Here is a 19,532-nt window from a genome sequence, read left to right as displayed (position 1 = left end):
AAGGAAGGAAGGAAGGAAGGAAGGAAGGAAGGAAGGAAGGAAGGAAGGAAGGAAGGAAGGAAGGAAGGAAGGAAGGAAGGAAGGAAGGAAGGAAGAAGGGAGGGAGGGAGGGGAAAAGCAAGAAAGCAAGAGAAAAATTTGTCTCATTCCACATTACCTGGAAAAATAATCATCATCAAAAAGCTACTTCTTTTCTAAAGAGATTTTAATGAGTGGGAAAATTTACTAGTAAAAGAAACAGAGTAGGCATATAGTGCAACCTGCAGTAGTCGTAACACTATGATCATGTGCATGCATGATCATACTGCTTTAAAATAAATATTAAAAAGACAATAGTGTAGATAAATGTTTACCAACTGTATCTGGCAGCTCTCTCTCCCATCCTGCAGCTACTCTGCAAGCTTTGGGTGCCTGGAAGGGCCAGCAAAGCCCACTGAGATGAAAAGTGATCCAAACAGCAGCTGCTTCATGGTACAATATAGACCCATCCCATACTTTCTGTTTTGGTTTTGATTAGAACTAGAACTAAGGAGAGTGAGGGGAGAAGAAATAGATGGGTGGATAGGTAGATAGATAGATAGATAGATAGATAGACAGACAGACAGACAGACAGACAGACCGAACAACCGACCGACCTTTTTTTAGTGATCAATTAACTCAGGAGAGATGATACAAGCTGAAATACTACTTAGGGCATCTGGGACACAAAGAATCCGGCATCTTCCTGCTTGCTGATGAGACGATGCCAAATGGAGGTAGGGACAGACCCATCAGCAACCTGATCTGGAGCCCTCAGGGTCAGGAGCTCGCACAGTGCACTTTCCCATGAGAGACCCCATCTAGACTGAGTCTAAGTCACACAGAGAATTACTTTGAAAGAAAGCAGGCATTTCAGTTAAATTAGTTCTTTGGCTCTGTTTTGGACATCTCAAAGGATTTAGCTAAAGCCAATATTTTTCCAATTATCCTACACAAAGTAAACAAGGCTTTTGTTCCCATGGGGACCTGGCTCTGTCCTGTCATGGAGCTTCAGAGGAACTCTGTCCTTCTACAGCAAGACTGGCCAAAGTGCCAAGACAAAACTATACTGACTCGATTATATCTATTTAAAACCTTTTTTTTTTTACCATCATACAGAGCAAGCCACAGAAAGAACAGTGACTTTGAGTTTGATCCAAATCTACAGAAATAACTGGAAAGATTTACATCCACTTCATGGGCTTTGATAATTTGGCTGAAATGGAAATACCTAGCCATAAGGAATAATAATTTAAAAAAAGATCTATTATTGAGTAAAGTCAATAAGAGGTTACTATTTCTACCTCAGTGACAGATTACTAATCAGTAATGGTACTGTTCTGTGTACCATTCATCTGGGCAGAATGTCAGAGGAGGAAGCATTAGTTTGAGAATTTGAACATTAAATACACAGGACACTGGATTCATTCTTTCTGTATCTTACTGTTCTTATATTTTTAAATATCTAGAAGTACTTACTGGAGCACAGCTTGTTTTAAATGTGAGGTTTATATATCTTTAATATGGTACTCACCTACCTCCTTTTATAACTGAAGATGACTCACACAACAGAGGAGATGATGTGGGAAGACATAATAACTTGGAAAAAGAAAATTTGGGAAAGCAATCTTTGCATTTCTCCTTCCATGTGAGATTTGAAAATGATTCCCAGGTAACTAAATTAATCAAATTGGCCAAATCGTTTGACTTGACTCTTTAATCTTGTTTACAAGGACAGGAGTTGTGAAAATTTTAAAGACAACAATAACTTATTTTGCCTGCTTAGGTGTAGTAAATCAAAAATATTTAGAGGCAACCCTGACCCTAACAAACCCACACTTAAAATCACTCTTATTTCAATCTCATTCCATTTAGTTCCTAGATAAGGCAGCAATACAGCAAAACACACAGCCTTTGAAAATCCAAAGGGAATGTGTTTCAGATGCAATCTGAGCTACCTGGTTAATAGAAAGTATAGTTTTTCTATTTTTTTTAACTAATCTATTATTTGTGTATTTGTTTGCTGTTGATGGCTGTTTGGTGATTTTTAAACCAAATCTGCACAGAGAAAATCCAAACTAATATGGATGAAGAAAAGGATTTTACACATTGGCAAAACAGAACTTTGTAGGTCACCAGCACAAAATCACACTATAGGAGTAAAATGGGAAAGAATCAGCTGGTCCATGGATATAAAAGTTCTTTTATTTTTTCAGAATAGCAGAAAAGCTATTTCAGAATAGCAGAAAAGCGTGTCAAGGATCTGAAGAGCAGACTTGAAGGAAGTGGAGATCTGCTGCCACTGCCATGAAGGTTTTCAACCTAAACAGCTAGCTAGGCACTAAATTTAAGGGTTTCAAATTTCTGATTCAGGTCTCCTAATATATTTTTTTTTAATATGTCTTTGAAAGCTCTAGCTTTCAATGTAAAACCAAAACAACTTAAAGAACACCCGAGGTAACTTTTATTTTTCATAAACCTGAAGAAAAGTTTTTTTTCCTCCATTTTTCTTGGCAGAGAAGTTCTCTCTCAAGCCCAACCAACACCACTCTGCCTGCTGAATAGTATCTTAGAGGCAAGATTTTCACTTCAGAGTGTAATTGACGGGCACCCCTCCAATTTCTAAAGCTACCCTCTGCTCAGTCTTATTGTAACATAATATACTGTTATGAATAATAAAGTCGACCTAGTTTCCTGCCGCGATGAATATGTACAGTGTGCCAGCATAAGGAATTCGCTTTTCATTGTCTCATTTTCTCTTTTTTTTGCCCCAGTGGAGAATGAAAGGTGAACGGGAGCTTCTTCCGCATTTCTGCTATATGAACATAGGGAAGGAGGGAGGTAAATACAAAGTGTTTCTTTGCAGCACATCCATATACAACTAATTATAGAGAAGAAAATTAAGGCTAGGAAACTGGGAAATCTTGCATAGAAATAGAGCAATATTAAGACAGCAGAAAATTAGCATTCCAGTAGCATCTTTGACTTCACTAAGTTTTTTTAAAGCTTATTTTTGCTCTGAAATTGTCTTTTATATAGAAAGAGAGAGAGAAAATACATATTTTTCTAAGAAGTGTAACAGACACTTTGTTTACCTTACTTCCCTCACGGATGCTGCATACTGTCAGGGAAACAGTAACTCAGCCATGGCAGGCCTGAGGACCTGCCAATATTCAAATTTCTTAGCAAAAAGTAAGTCATTTCAGTGACATTCAGAAGACAGAAGACAACAGTGAGCACACTAGGTAACAACACATTTGGGGCATGTAAGGCACCCCAGCCACAAAGACTAACCTGCAAGTACAGAAGGAATGAAGCCCTTCCGGACTTGCAGCTCCCATTCACCTGAATCAAGAGATCCTTGAACTATATAGCTGCTATAGGAAAACAGAGAAGACGCAAGAATTAGGGATAAACAGGCACTGCTGGGGTGCTAGCTGCAGACTCAGGCCCATCCCTCACTCTCGGACTCACACACTTTTAACACATTCCTCAGTGAGGAGTCCGCATAGCCAAATATGCAACAAGGAAGGGTTAGGATCCCTCAGGCCCTGGAAGTCACACAAGGGAGACCCACCAAGGACAGGGAGACTCCATATGTATCCCCATCTCTCCTTTCTGGCTCACAAACACACAAAATTTGGGGTTGCAATAAAGCCAAGAAGCTAATGGAGTGTAGTTTGCTTCCTGCAACTCATTCCTCTGCACATCTGGAACATTCTCCTGTGCAAGATCCAGAGGGGTGGGATAGATGTGTGGTCAGTGAGGTGGATTGAGATCTGGCTGAACGGCAGAGCTTAGAAGGTGGTGATTAGTGGTGCTGAGTCCAGTTGGAGGCCTGTAGTTAGCAGTGCTCCCCAGGGGTCAGTCCTTGGTCTAGTCTTGTTCAATTTATTCATCAATGACCTGAATGAAGGGACGGATGCCCCCTAAGCAAGTTTGCTAATGATACCAAACTGGGAGGAGGAGCTGACAGCCCTGAGGGTTGTGCTGCCATCCAGAGGGACCTGGACAGACTGGACAAGTGGGCGGTGAGAAACGTCATGAAGTTCAACAAAGGCAAGTGCAGGGTTCTGCACTTGGGGAGGAATAACACCAGACATCAATTGTAAGAGACTGTTTTGGATTGTGTTTTTTTCGACATTGTCGCCATACAATTTACAAATTCCTGGCCTTAGAATCCTATCTCTAGAAAGACTGTGATAGCAGCTCCAGGTGTTTTATCTCCATACAATTTATGAATTCTTGGCCTTGGCATCCTGTCTCTGGGAAGACTGGGATACCAGTTTGAGGTGTGTTATCTCTGCACAATCTACGACTTCCTGGATCAGCTCAAGATACCAACAATGCTGAGCAGTGGCTGCCGAGTGGCACTGGCAGTTGATTGGGGGGAAGAGGAGCACCAAAGCAAAAAAACTTCAAGAAAGTGGGAGAACTCTTCAAGAATTAGGATAATAAAAGGAGTAGGTATTTCTCCCTTGCAGAGAGAAGCTTCTTCTTCTCAAATCTCTTCCGAAAGATCATCACCTACACCACGGTAGTGCTGACAAAAGGTAGCGGGACTGGGGGTGATGGTAACTAATCTTGCTGCATCTCTCCTGCTTGCTTGAATATCTTTCTTCATCTTGCTGTTTTCTTTTTCTCTTCTTCTTCTCTCTGTCCTTTCACCATTATGAGAATAGAGCTTATAAGGTTGAACATCTGGAGACTGTGTCCATTTCTGGACTCCCCAGTACAAGAGGGATGTGGAGCTGCTGGGGAGAGTCCAGCGCAGGGCTACGAGGATGATCAGAGGCCTGGAACATCTGCCCTGTGAGCAAAGGCTGAGGGAGCTGGGCCTGTTCAGCCTGGAGAAGAGGAGGCTGAGGGGGGACCTGATCAGTGTCTATAAATACCTCAAGGGAGGCAGTGAGGAGGAGGGGGGCGGCCTCTTTTCAGTGGTAGGTGGTAGTGATAAGACTAGAGGAAATGGCCACAAACTGAAGCACCTAAAGTTCCACAGAAGTTAAGGAAAAATTTCTTGACGGTGAGGGTGACAGAGCCCTGGAACAGGCTGCCCAGGGAGGTTGTGGAGTCTCCTTCTTTGGAGATCTTTAAAACCCGCTTGGATGCAGCCCTGTGCCACGTGCTCTAGGTGACCCTGAGTGAGTAGGGTGGTTGGACTCGATGATCTCTAAAGATCTTCCAACCTTAAAGATTGTATGATTCCGTGATCTGTTGGAGTTCATCACCCAAGTCCTGGGATGAGGGTCACAAACAAGCATTTCTCACCGCCCTATAAAGTAACCAAGCTCAAGCAACTAGAGATGCAGAGGAAAACAGTGCTATGTGACTGTACTCACTTTTGCTTATAATACACTACAGGATTGCATGCAGATATTAGCAGATCACTTCCCAACACTTAATTAGTTTTCATTAGGATGCCACAAATAACATGAGCACTATCAACAAAGGAAAGAAATCACAGGATGGACTAATTATTTTCATTTTAAAAGCACTCTGGGCTTTCTGTCTTGTGTTCTTCAAATAGTTTACATGTAGTTTGTGCTTTCTACAGTTACATGCTTAATTAGGAGTACTAGGAGTAATTTCTCACCATTTAGTTTATTTGGATAAATCTAAATCTTTCCATATAAAATCAGTAACAGCACTAAAATGTTTGCCATTCTCATAGGTTAATAGATAACGAGGGTATTCTCACACTTACTTAAATTGTGTTTCTTTTGTCCTCGATAGAATGTGTTTTATTTAGTGCTTCATTAGGATATTAAGAGAACTGTACATTTTACTAAATACTATAGAGGATGATGAGAGGTAATAAAAATGCTCAAAAGCATTTTTAAATCACATACTTTATTTATTTACTTGTGGCGTGGTTGCCTTTAGAAATTATCTCATGCCTGAAAGAAAAGGGACAAACAGCTCATTGCTTTGTTTGCTTTCTTGCAGAGTTACACAGCCAAAAAACTTAGTGCCAGGTGGCTAGCTTTCCAGTTCCAAGTAGATCTGAAGAACTGAAAGGTCTCACAATGGGATCAGTACATCAGGTGATGGATCACAGGTGCAATTAATTGCATTAGAAAGCGAATGGTTTACAAAATATCTTAATTGACATATTCAGAATGTATTGCAAGTATCCTTACTGTGGCTCAAAAGAAGACAACCCAAAAATGCTACGGTTTGGGAAGACCTGCATGAAAGATATTGGCCCAAATATAAATATATATATTTAACAATTGTCTCATCTCATACTTTTATTTGTACCAGTTTTATAAAACTACTTATACTGAATACAAATCAGACCATCTTGGCAACATTTTCTGAAATGCATGAAGCCTTTCAAAATTTCTTGTCCCTGCCAGCTGGAACACATTAAGTATATTTTATATGGTTGAAAAACTGGACTATTCACAGCAGTGGAGGACACTGTACCCCATATGGGCTGGAAGTAAAGAGGCAGACAACAGAAAAATAGATTCAGTAGGAAAAAGCACTGAGAATTACAAAGGAATCAGTTTCTAACAAAAAAAGCAAGTTATACATAAAATTGATGACTTATAGTAGAAAGATACATAAATGCATAATTCTGCACACAATTTTATGATCTGAATATTTGGCCTTTTCTAAAGGAGGCCAGCTGTCAATCTAAAAATATAAGTGAATTCACCTTACATCTTCTAGAATCTGAGTGAATCAAGTCACTAATAAAGCACAGGAAAGTTCTTACTGCTACTACTATCTGCCATTTAGAGAAAAATAATGAAATATTAATGGCCACCATTGCATGAATGAATTGCATTCCTCCTCCTCTACTCTACCTGAACATAGCCTAATTTCAACCTTCACAGTGGGAGAAAAAAAAATGTATCCCTTATCACCCCAGTTTGAAGCATTCTTCATCTCAAAACCTCCAGAGAGCCAAAGGCTTGAGTGATGCATGGTTAGTCAACCTTCTGGAGGAAAGACACAAAGAAACCTGCTGAATGATGCACGAACATCAAGTGAGTTATGCAGGAACTCCATCTCTCCCTTAGGGCTACATATTCAGGTGGAGAGAGAAGAGTCTATGGCGATGTCACCTCTTTTCTACACAACTTCAACCAGTCCCTTCCAAGACCCACAATTCAGAAGGGGTAGCAGTCCCTGCACTAGGTCATCTCTAGTGCCCACTATGCAACACAGCTGCTGAAGAACAGCTGCATTTGAATTGTTCAGGAATTGCACATCTGTTTTCAATGGCAAAGACTGTCCATTCTACTAATCATTTGAGATTAAAAATAAATAAATAAATCAGAAGTGCTATATACAAAGAAAAAATAAGAAGCCCTGTAACTCCTGCAATTCATTATTAATCCTACTTATTTTTTCATATGGCATTAGTTATATGTTACTTGGGATTTTAGAGTAATTTCACCTTTAGGTAAATATTGGGTAAAGTAAAAATTCTGTACCGAATTAAGCAATAACTCAAGAGGGAGATTTCAGACCTCAAGTAATTTTTTTTTCCTGTTAGTGCCACATAACAAAGTAATTGTTGAATTAGTAATACATTTATCAAACCTAATAAGTAATTATGTTTACTATATATAAAACAAATTAATGCCTCATTTTAGAATGTGAATAGTGAAGTTTTGGCATGAGATTCTAATTACCTACTGGATATGAGTCATGCCAAAGCCTCTGGGACAAATCATATCTTAACTCTTAATTCTAATGTGATCCTATTGAGCATGGCTTCCTCATGTCATGGCACCAGGCCTGTAAGTGGAGTACTCAGTGGGATTTCTACAGGTGCAAGAGCTGGCCCACGTTCTATGAAGTTACAGGGTTAGGGTGTGAATTGAGAAATGCAAACAACTTCAGCAAGTCAGCTTAAGTGATTGGGCTCAAGAGGTCAAATCTACAGCAAAAATAAGTAACAGTATCTTTCCCACACCATAGCGCACAAATAAATATGCACATTATGTCATGAACAACACCTAATATTCTATGTTTAACTGGAGAGAGATAAAAACACAGGCATAAATTTGAGATTTTGGGTTGACAGGTTTTCATATTCGAATTAGGACTCCTGAAAAATGCTAGACATCCCTAACTCCTATTAACACATTGTTAGCACTAACAGGACCAGACCTGACACACAAGTTTTTTAGAGAATCTGTTAAATAATTTAGGAATTTATCTATGTTGTGCAGCTGTTCTTCAGCAGTTTTCATGGAATAATGTGGGAGGTGTGGGCAGACAGACTGAATTAGCTCTCCTTTCACCTTTGCCTGTTACATTGCACATAAAAAGTGTGCAGTAAAACTACTCAGAAGGCAAACTGACACAAATAGTAAATTTCACAGAATGCAGTAAAGAAGTAAGAATATAAAAAGGGAAATAAAGTGTCATTATAACATATTTCCAATGCAAGTATGAACCAAGAAACAAATTTTGCACTTTGAGTTCTGCCCAAGCCCTTCAGGAATCCAAGCAATTTGACATAAGGCATCATGCATTTTATGCATTCCTATGCCTCAACTCTCTAAACTCACTTTCCTAAATTCAAGGAAAATAGATTCTTCCAAAATTCTTTCTGGTATCAGCACCATTCAGTGGCCAGGGAGCGGTAGGGTTCAGACAGTCTGGGGATCTGTAAAAGCACTGGAGTGTACAGACACTACTTGCTTTGGAAACACTGTAATGTAAATAGGACACAAAATCTAAACAGGAATTGACAAAATACAGTGTTAGGAAGGCTAAGAAAAAATGAGGGTCTAGTCCATACTGAGTTGGAGCACAATAATGAATCTTGATGTTCAGTGGTGTGTTTCTGCAGCTCCTTTTCTTTTTCCAGATGGATAAAAGGTTCTTTTTGGATGGCTCTCCGGTCACAGAGAAACTGTCTACTTCCTTTTGTAATGGGTCCAACAAATGTTTCTCAGTTTCTCTTTTCTTTTCTTTTTGAAATTGGTCTGATGGAAAAATCAAGTTTTGAATGATGACCATGTCCTGGAAGGTCCCTTCTCTTCCATCTCCATCTTTTCACCTTTAGTTTTAGGTGACTAAATCCTACTCCTGTAGTCACCAAATCTTTCTTTTAGAAGAAGAAAAATTGTTACATCACTGTTCCCAAGTACCTTGAGCTATGGTGGAACCTGTTTGTCTACCTAAAATGTTTCAGTGATCCTGACTGTGAGAGATGTTACTCTGAAGTATTTTGTGTAAGCTGTTGGTACAAAACATACAAATTTGGTACAAAACATATATATGATACATAAATCATACAATTATTTAAGTCAAACATTTACATGAGAAACAAATTAGCAATGGCATTTGCACTTCTGCAAGAAGTGTTAATGTTGGGAGACCTCCTGCTGATGTCAGGAAGCAGCAACCAGGGTACATATTCAGAAATGTAAGGAAAGCAGAGTTCAGCATGACTGAAATATAAGTGCTAATTATTATAACAAGCCAGATGGCCATATCCAAAGAATTAGGGAGGTACTACACAGGATATATGAGGTATTGTAAGAGGAAATGCACTGCAAAAGTGGTCTGAATATAGCACTTAAGGATATGGTGGACTAAATGAAGACAGGAAGCAGCTAATGAATGGCACTTGAATGGAGTTCGAATTATTCTTGGTGTGTGATAAAGCAAATAGTCAATTAAGATACCACATTAAATGACAATAAGCAGTAACAGTACTGTGTAATACTGAGCTGATTATATAGATACAAAAAGAAACCGTACCGTACCCTGGCTTCTGCAAATTAAGGCTGCTGAACAGTTCATATAATTCATATACTGTTATGCTTGTTGCTACACAATCCTACAATAAAAGAAGAAACTATTCTTATATCAAAATTCATAGCTGATGAACAGCAATTAGTGTCCTGCAGACTGACCCTGGAAAAACCATTCCTCTCCTGCACAGGCGATATACCTCACAGGGCCTGTGTGGTTCTGGGTGTACTGGGTGATAAGCAGGTGAACCCAGAAGAAATGAGCCCAAAAGGAAGGCCAGAAGGATTTTCCTAGCCAGGCTCTTCAACAAGGAACACTGATGTCCCACAGAGTTGGAAAGAAACAGAATGTGTCTAGGAAAAACAGCAGCTCAGCTTGCTGTGTGTTAGGTTCATAACAGAGCACCTCCATAGGTAGTTACACTTTTCTAAAGAAATTTTATAATGATTTATCAGCACATTAAGTATTCTCATTATTGGTATCTGTTTAAATTTTTATGTATCAGAAGAGGTCTGAATCAGAAGAGGTGGAAAAATGCTACAAGTATTTTTGCACAGATAAAATAGTATACTCTTAGAAAAAATGTCTAAGCAAGAGAAAAAAAACAGAACATGATAAACCAAAAAGAATGTTTCAGATATATGAGTTAGCTCTGACTGTTTCTGACTGAGCAAAGATGCTTTGAATCCTACTTCTGTAGTCAACAATTTAAGCACTGGGAAAAAAAAAAAAAAAAAGGTAAGAAAGTAGCTTACTGGTTTATTATACTTGTACCAAAAGACACATACTCCTGTGCTGAAAAGTTTCTTCTGAAGGTATTGTAGGCAAGGTGGGATCTGGACTAGGTGGCTGGTTGACCACAAGATAAAAAAAAAGTCTCTATACAGCTATCTTTATCTTTGCAGGCTCTCATGCTCCAAGGAGGCATTAACTGTCCATCATCAAAGCCCTTCAGTTCTTCAACAAATATGATCTTCAGTCACTTGGAGGTACCTGCACAGCTCATGATGAAATTCTCTGAAAAACTGCAGTCAAATTTCTTATAATCTGGGGTAATGACATGAGAACAACCAGGAGCTTGGCTCTGCCCCTCATTTATGCTGTTTATAGAAGACAATCTCAGGCTTTTACCTTTGATCTGTGTTGAATGCCATCCTAGTTGTCATCATGTTCCAATATGCCTTCTAGCGAAGGCTTCACAAAGTCTTTGATGAGATAATTCATCCTCATCTTTGCCTTTTCAGAGAAAATGCAGTGATCAAGGACTTCCACATCATTTCTGGAGGTATCAGTCAAAGTTAACAGTCAACAAGATGAATTGCCACAAACTTGCAGGGCAAGAACTACAAGTGGATGCATCTTGATTGAATGTCAACATTTAAACAGGAAGATAAATTCCAATTTCCAAGTCAGGGCAAGACCAGTTCACAACAGAGAAAGACCAGTTCACAGAGATCAACCAAAGCAGCACAGAGCATAGATGGAGGCACCTGGATGCTTTTACCATAGACTTTTTTTCAATGTGCAATGAATCGCACATGATGACATTTCAAACAGGAGCATGAAGCGAAATATCGCCATGCCAATTAGAACAAAGAACTGCACCACGTGAACACTATTCATTTAAAAACTTATGTTATTTGACAATCTTCCCCACATAAAGGAGAACAAGATTTCCAGTATTAGAGACTACCATTCAAAGCCAGCCAAGCACTGGGAAACATCCAGATAGATTATGACCTAACTATCCACATCCTCAATTAAGAATTTCAAAACAAAAAATGGACTCAGGTGTTTATTTATGCTGAAATATTACCTTTTTTTTTTTTCTTTTTGCATAATCTCCAACTGAGGAAAAACTGATGAATAACAACAACAAAAAAGACACGTCAGAATAAAAATATGTGAAGATCAGAAAGCTCCTGACAGCTTTTACTTACATGTGAATGTATTTAGCATCAGCATTCAGAAATTTTAAGAGGCTATATTCCCCTCACCAACATAAATTTTGCAGTTTGCAATTTTTTTTAAATTGCATAGGTAGCAATTTAAGATTGCTGTCTTATTAAGATAGCTTGCTTTGCAATGTCTTCTGCAAGCCACATACTACAGGGATGAATTTGATTAATATTAATAGAAAATCATGAAATTATAGAGGCCAAACTTTATGAGCAATGACCCAAATATAGCACATACTACTTGAGAATTAAATACATCCAAAAAAGTGCAGCTCCAAGGTGAAAGTAGCTATTTACAAGCAGTAACAGAAAAATAATAATAATAATAATAAAACTATAAATATGGGATCATTTTGATCTTAACTCAAGAACGAAAACATGATGATGACTGTTTAATTCAAGATTTCATAGAGTAGCCTGAGCTAGCTGGCCCAGTAGAGATGAATGCAGCCCTTGTGTGACATGTAAAAGGCAGTGAAGGAAGGAAAAATAGCTCTATGTTACATCATTTTGAACAAAGAACAGAATCCAAGACTTTGTGGTTGCTTTTCTAGATATTCCTTGCACAAATTGGGTATATATCCAACTGTGCTTCATTTTCTACCTGCATGAAACAGGTTAATAAAGCATCTCGAAATTTGCTAATGTAAAATTTGCTATTATATGTATCAAGACCTTTAGAGAGAAAAAAAAAAATATAGGGTATTTTGGCAACACTGAACTGCCATCTGCAATGAACTCTCTCTCCATAAACACAGTATCAGCTCTACACCTTTGCAGAGTAAGCAGAGGCATAGCTGTGCATCAAAACCATTCTTAATGAGTCTTTTCTTTAAAATTAATGTTCTTGAAACAAAGTAATAAGGTATGAAAGTGTAAAAACATAGTAGCTTTTAGTACAATAATTATATTGCTTAAAAACAAAATATGACTATGCTAAAAAGAGATAAAGCAACTGACTTTTACAAGGTTGTTGGCTCTCAATGTTTTCAAAACAACCGAACTGAGAATCCAATCAAATTTTGAGAAGTCTTTGAAATCAAGAGCTGCTGCTTAATTATTACTAAGTAAAAAGCATTTTTCTTCTCTAAATAAGAATAATACCACAAAACAGAAATGGTAAATTTTATCTTTTGATTAAATAATTCATCCTCCCACTTAACACAATATTTATTGTCAACTTCTGCAGCTGCTGGAGGTAACAGGGTCAACAGGCAGAATGGAAAGGAAATATGATATCATTTTCTTATTGTTAGTTATCCTGAATGACATAGGATAGACGTGGAAAACCATCTTTGACTTTTTCCAGATGTCTTTGAAACTATATTCCAACTTTGTTTTATGTGGATGTGTACTTTGTGAACTTCCTTGCTTGCACTTTTTGTCTTCTTTTTTTCAGACATGAGAGAATTTTGACAACTTTACAGTGAGGACAAAAGAAGTCATAAAAATATTTTTAAAACTCATGTATCACAGGTGTTGCACAATTCTAGCTTGCAGAAAGGCTTGATAGGAGAATGACTATAATGAACGAGTGGTATTTCATTCTCAAGTCAGTGCAGTTTCATGAGCTGAAATTTATTTTGTTAGAAGTTCTCATAAAAAATGTGATATAATCAGAGTACAGTAGCAGAAGATTGGGTCAGTTGGGTTTACCTGTGGAACTACTACACAGTGCAAAACCACAGAGACAAGAAAAATTGGATCTCATTGATCAGCAAAAGTTTTCATCTGCAAGCGGCAGAATATTTTCCATGAACCTTAAAGTGGGAAAGGAAGGTGAAAGATTTTTGTGAACCTGTGCTGTGACTACACAAGTAATTCGTCTCTTTCCCAGGTTTTGTTGAGGCAAATGCTCCATTAGCAGCAGCTCCAAGGATGGAAGTGAACTCAAGGGAATCCAAGGGAACCTGGAATCTGAGGTCTTTAACCAGGGACTGGTGGACAATATAATTGTATTTCTGCTCTCTTCCCTTCCCTTTCATGCACCCCTTCTTTCTTGCACACTTCCCTGCCCATAATCTTTCAAATGAGAAAAGCACATGAAAAAATCATTCCTGCTCAATAGCTCAGTTCTGGAGATAACCATGATTCACTACACAGCAAAACATATGTATTGCATATAGCTACACTAAAATTATTTCCTTGTTACTAATAAAATCACTGACTTCTTTACTTTTTTTTTTCTATTAAACTTCTAGTACTTCATTCTTTGTGATGTTGCATGTTTTCCACTACTCTTCAACTCTTTGGAAGCTCCCATGCTTGAGTCAGACACTCAGCTCCTGCTATCGTCTACTACAGAACAATTTCTTTCCTTACTAGTAGTTTCCAGTTTCAAACTGTGGTCATGAAATGCAATTTTACTATAGGAATACCAGTACTGCAATGTGCCCCTTGCTTAGCGAGGCTGGTTAATTGGGTAATTCAATCAGCCTGATTCTTGAAAAAGCACAGGTTGCCTTTCAACATTGAAGCTTAACAAACACAGAAAGCTGCCACTGTTATGAATAAGGCCCTTGAAGAAGAAAATGTGCGTGTGTGAGCATACAAACAGGGAGAAAGTGAGCACAATCTGATATTTTAAAAGGTATCAATTTCCTCCCTTCCCACAGAATGGGTTGTTAAGTCTTTCTGCTAGTCTGGTATTGTAGAGTTATGCAAACCTACAATACCAGACAGCAAAGAATAAGATAAAGATAACTGTGAAAGAATAAGAACTGGGAGAAGTGTTATAAACTTGGAACTGCTTCAATTAATTTTACTCTTCTTGTGATGTTTATCTGGGATATCAGTTGTAGCTGGAGAATGTCTGTACCTCACATCTGCACGTATATGAAAAAGTAAGCCATGAATCCAAGTTTCATCTTCTTTATAATATAACAAAAAAAATCCCAGACTTATTAATATGACTTTCAACAGTAGGTTTTATAATTCCACAAGTTTTATATTGCAGCTGTGTTTTAATTATTAGCACTAAACCACCACACCCTCCAGGTGGAAGTAAGAGTTTGAGGACCATTAAAATCCAGCTTGGCACCTTAACTAAGGCATGTATTTCTAAGAATGATGGCAAGCTGCTATGCTCTACAATGGAGCCTGTTCTTGGTGTTATGTTAGTCCTTGGAGGTTTCCACAGTGGAGGTAAGAACAAGGATTCTGTAATGAATCATTACAGCATTCGTAGACAAACCTGTGGGGTCTAGAAAAAGCAGGAATTTCCTGGATGTAGCCATCTGTTGCACTGCTAACAAACCACATGGACACAATCCATGACCAGGTCAAAATCTGCTGGTTCTGATAGAAGAGTCAAAAATCAGTCCATGCACATGTAGGCATATCTTTTGTATTTTAACATTCTTAATTTGCGTGACAAAAAAAAAAAAAAAAAAAAAAAAAAAAAATCTGAAAAAGATTTGGTCACATTCTACAAAGTTTCTAGGCAAAGTTTCTAATTAGTAGATAAAATGATCCATGAACCAAAATGCAGTACACGGCATAATAGGTTAGCAGTTCTTATCATTGTGTCCTTTCCACTGGGGTGAGCTGTACTCTTTTGAAATGCATATAACAAATATCCTAGTAAGAATTTTTGTTTGTTTGTTTGTTTGTTTGTTTGAATTCCTCTGATTTTTTCCTAACTCCCTTTAGGGAAGGAAAAATGTTCTGTTTTGTTCTGTTTTTGTTAAGAATGTCCTCCTTCCTTTCTAAAGTTCATAGTAATAAAGTGGGAATATCACACACCAAAGAGGTGGCCATCACCATCAGCTAGGTACTGTGCAAAGCAGTGCTTACCGATATGCAGAATTCTAAGTTTTAAGATATATAGTTGGTCTGACAGATGGTATTTGGAAATCAAGTTCATCTTCTGGTCATTGTGTTTTAAAGGGCAGTATGTCACACGCTCCTTATTTCCAGTCATCTAAAAAATGCAATTATTTTTGGTCCTGAAATATTTTTGATTTGCCATAACTTTCACAAATGCTTTTGAAAATCTTTCTGGTTTTAGTCTATATGATGACTATAGCACCACTGAAATTCAGCTTGTTGATTTCTTTAAACAAACCTCTAAAGGAATGTGGTGCGATTAAATTCAGCAGTAAGCATGGTATATATAGGTGTAAATACTGCTGTGCTCCAGATCTAAACATCAGGAAAAGGTACAAAAGAGGGATTTTTAATGCTTCTATATCAGTTCTACCTTTCTAAGCTCATGTAATAAGTTCTCCTTTCTCCAAAGATATAAAAAGGAGGGCTTTTTATCTTCTTTGGGGAGCATTCAGCACTTTTACTTATTTTGACCTCTGTTCAATGCAAGCATTACAGGCATGCTGCACATCACTGCTTACGCCAGAGGTCCAAGGTGCAGCACTTGCACATCCTACACGGTCAGTGATTTAGACTTTTTTATCTGGCAGAAACTGGGTGGAATTTTAACGTGTATTTTCCATGAGGAAGCAAACTCCAAAAGCATGTGAGTTCACCCCATACCTGACCCCAATTTAGGCCTGCCCACTACCCTACTGACGCAGCAGAGCGCACCAAAGCATTTCCTGCCCTAACCATAATGAAAACCTATTTTTTTTTCACCAATTTCCATATTTATTTGAACAACTGTATTTGTTTTATTTCCCTGCACGGTTTCTCTTGCACCACAAACCCCACCAGGCTGCTCCGTGCCCCCAGCTCCTTCTGCTCGAGGTTAAACTGGAGCCACAACTCAGCCTGCAGGTTCTGCGCTGCGGCCACCTCAGGACGCAGCCGTCAGCCCAACAGCACTGACCTTGTGGTGAAGCAGCCCTAGGACCCCGCAGCTGAGGACCCGAGCCATTCTCTTTCACTTTGACCACCTCCACCATGCTCACGTTTTTCTTTCCAACCTGCTGCTCGGCGTTATCAAGCACATTCTCGCTTGCGGCTGGCCACAATCTGCTCTGCACACTTGCTACATCTGCGCCTGCCCTTAAGAGGGCAGAGGGAGACAGGCACCAGCTATGCTGATGCTCCCGTGCTGCATTTTTAGATTTACTTCACTCTGAAATCACCTGATGTTTTATTTTTCATACCAGCACATAAATCAATGTCTTTTATCAAAAGAGTTTCATCTAGATTATGAGATATAGCATTGGGTTTCCGCTCGGTCAAGAAAACGTGCTGCAGTGCAGCAAATAACCTCAAAGTATACAGAGTAATTCCCTGTTCCCTGTTGCATTAGGAATGCAAAAAGAAATATAAACTGCCAGACTGCATCCTGATGTCAGTTTTCCATGAAAAATAGCTTTTTGCTACTCAAAGCACATTAGTGAGCAGTTTTCCCTCAGGAAGCAAAAAGTTGGTAGACTGTGGAACAGAGGATCTTTTTATTTCTTTATGAATAATCCTGACAGCATCTTATATAGGGGAACACAAGTAACTATGCTACCATCACTGGAGTATAATTACCTACATTATACAGAATGTATATTCAATAGCTGAAAATTAGTATTTAGAATATTGTTTGATTTTATTTACACAGCAGATTGTGAGTCCAGAAGTAGGCTCCCTAAGTACAATGAAAAACAGCTTTCCTAACTGTTATGCAGTAACAGCCAGCAGGAAATTAAGCAGGACCTATCATACATGCCTAAGAAGCAATTACAGAAGCTTCTGTTTCCTCAGTCATAAATTTCCTGGCTGCATAAAGTTATGTTGAAAGTGCTGAAGCAATGCTGACATTCAATGCGCATGAAATTAAAGGAAAATTTCATATGCAGAACAAACTATTATTGCAAATTTCTTGTCATACCAAAAAAACTGCATGTTGAAACTTCTGCCTGATTAAAAGTTTAACTGCAGGGTGTGCTCCACAGAATAAACTGAATTATGCTGAAAATCTTTGAGTCTTGGAAACCCCAAAGTGAGAAGTTAGAAATGTGCACTGGTAGTACCAATACAACAACCCACCTTACAAGGATATTCCGTGATCAAATATATTTGTGCCAACATAACCTGATCTCACAACCATTTCCAAGGCTAAGCTTTCTTTTCAGCCTCAAGTTACCCTCAACTTCACAGAGATTCTTTTTTTATGTGTTTCTCAACTCATACCCATAAGTTTATTACTTATGTAAGAAATACACCATAAAACCAGAGAATGATGGGAACTGTATTAACCTTTTTTTTTTTTTAACTTTTGAGACCATCCCTCCTGCCATTCTGTCCTTTCTTAGGGTTTCAGGTGGGCTTTCCATGGGAAGCAGCATCAGAAGAGCATGAGCTATGAACTCCCCACAGAGAAGCCATGCTTGCATTAGTTGTACTAATCTCTAAAACATTTTCTTTCACTCTCCCTCGGACCTCTGTACAAACAAATATTTGCTGCTTTGAAGCTGATTGTTCCATCAATTCCAGGGAAGTTCCGAAGAAATCCTATTCTTACTATTCTTATTTTTTAATAGTAGCACAACAATCAATTTATTTTAATCAAATTAACCTGCATTGTAGAAATATTTTCAGCTTTTATGAAGCCAAAAATCAAACCATAAAACCTAAGGAATGTCCTAAAATCATAAAAACATTGAAAGCCTTACAAAACATAAGACCCCAACATGAACATATTGAAAATAAACATTAAAAGAAAGTACTTTCACTATTATTTAAAAGCACTTGTCTATTTAAAAACACTCCAGTGCTTTCTCCTCTTGCCACTCTTACAGATTCCACCCAGGCACAGTCTGAGCATTTCTCAGTGATAACGTAAAGAATTGCTTCTGACACGTTTAAAGGCATTTTTACTCAGAGTTAGCCAAGAGCGCAATCTTCAAGATGACACACGCTTACACAAATACGATTAAAATGCAGACATTATGCAAGATAGCGTCCATTCTTCCTGGAACAAAGGTTTGCTTTTAAACATGTGGCTCTTAAATTCAGATAAACCTATGGATGACTTTAGTTTCAACTGCAGCAGTCCAAGACAAGGACTCATATTCCAGTGTGGGTATGTGACAAAAAACTAGAATGTGAGAAAAAGCAGGGAAAAGGTCAAAAGAAGAGCTCAAGTTTTAGACAGACACTGCAATTTGGGGGGAAAAAAAGAAAAAAAACAGCTCTTTTTGGTGAAGCGCGCTTAATTTTCCAGTTTGTCACCTTTTTGGTTTGTCAGGGACACAGGTGTTTGACTATAATGTGTTTGCAAGCCCTGTACCCATCTGCCACCCACCTTACAAAGCATGAGGCACTGTAGGAAGTTATTTAATCCTCTGCCCCTTTCCAAGAAAAAACATGGTCTTTATTTCTGGTGGCGTAGTAAGTGCAACGAGAAATACTATGGCCTTTACAGATGTGGTACTTTTCAAAACCTGTACTACCTTAAGGGAATATTCAAGAGGGTATAAAAGACACAAATCTTACCAGATAAAAAGGAAAATTAATTACTCATTCCCAGGAAAGGTCTAACGCAGTCCTGAGTCTGACCTTTCAAAAAAAAAGGAGATCTAAATGATTTTTACCAGACAGTGCTGCTTCCTAATATAATCCAAAACTTCAGGGACATACTGGTTGTAATGCAAACACAGAACAGTCTTTCAGGCAAGGAATTATTTCAAAATTATCTAAAGCAGAAAGTTATTATGACTCCACAATGGTAATTTGATATTCACCACAGCACACTGCGGGCAGCAAAGTATCTGAATTTAGCTCCCATGTAGCTATCTAGGCAACTTGGTGCTTTAAGTCCTCCTTTCTTTTTCTTCATACCACTATTTAGTAAATAGAGTGTTCAAACCTGTAGCATCCCAAACTTGTAGGGACAAGCCCCCAAAGTTTCCATAGAACTGTACACAG

At 38.3% G+C, this 19,532-nt stretch overlaps 1 protein-coding gene across 2 annotated transcripts in view; it reads right to left on the bottom strand.

The window, feature by feature from the left end:
• The window catches only part of PIEZO2 (piezo type mechanosensitive ion channel component 2), a 230,616-nt gene that overhangs the window by 157,097 nt on the left and 53,987 nt on the right, over positions 1–19,532 (bottom strand). The gene's annotated exons all lie outside the window — the stretch shown is intronic.

The sequence above is a fragment of the Nothoprocta perdicaria genome, unplaced genomic scaffold (assembly GCF_003342845.1).
Source record: "Nothoprocta perdicaria isolate Ctin4 unplaced genomic scaffold, notPer1 scaffold_134, whole genome shotgun sequence".
Taxonomy (NCBI): domain Eukaryota; kingdom Metazoa; phylum Chordata; class Aves; order Tinamiformes; family Tinamidae; genus Nothoprocta; species Nothoprocta perdicaria.
This window is presented reverse-complemented; position numbering and strand designations above follow the sequence as displayed.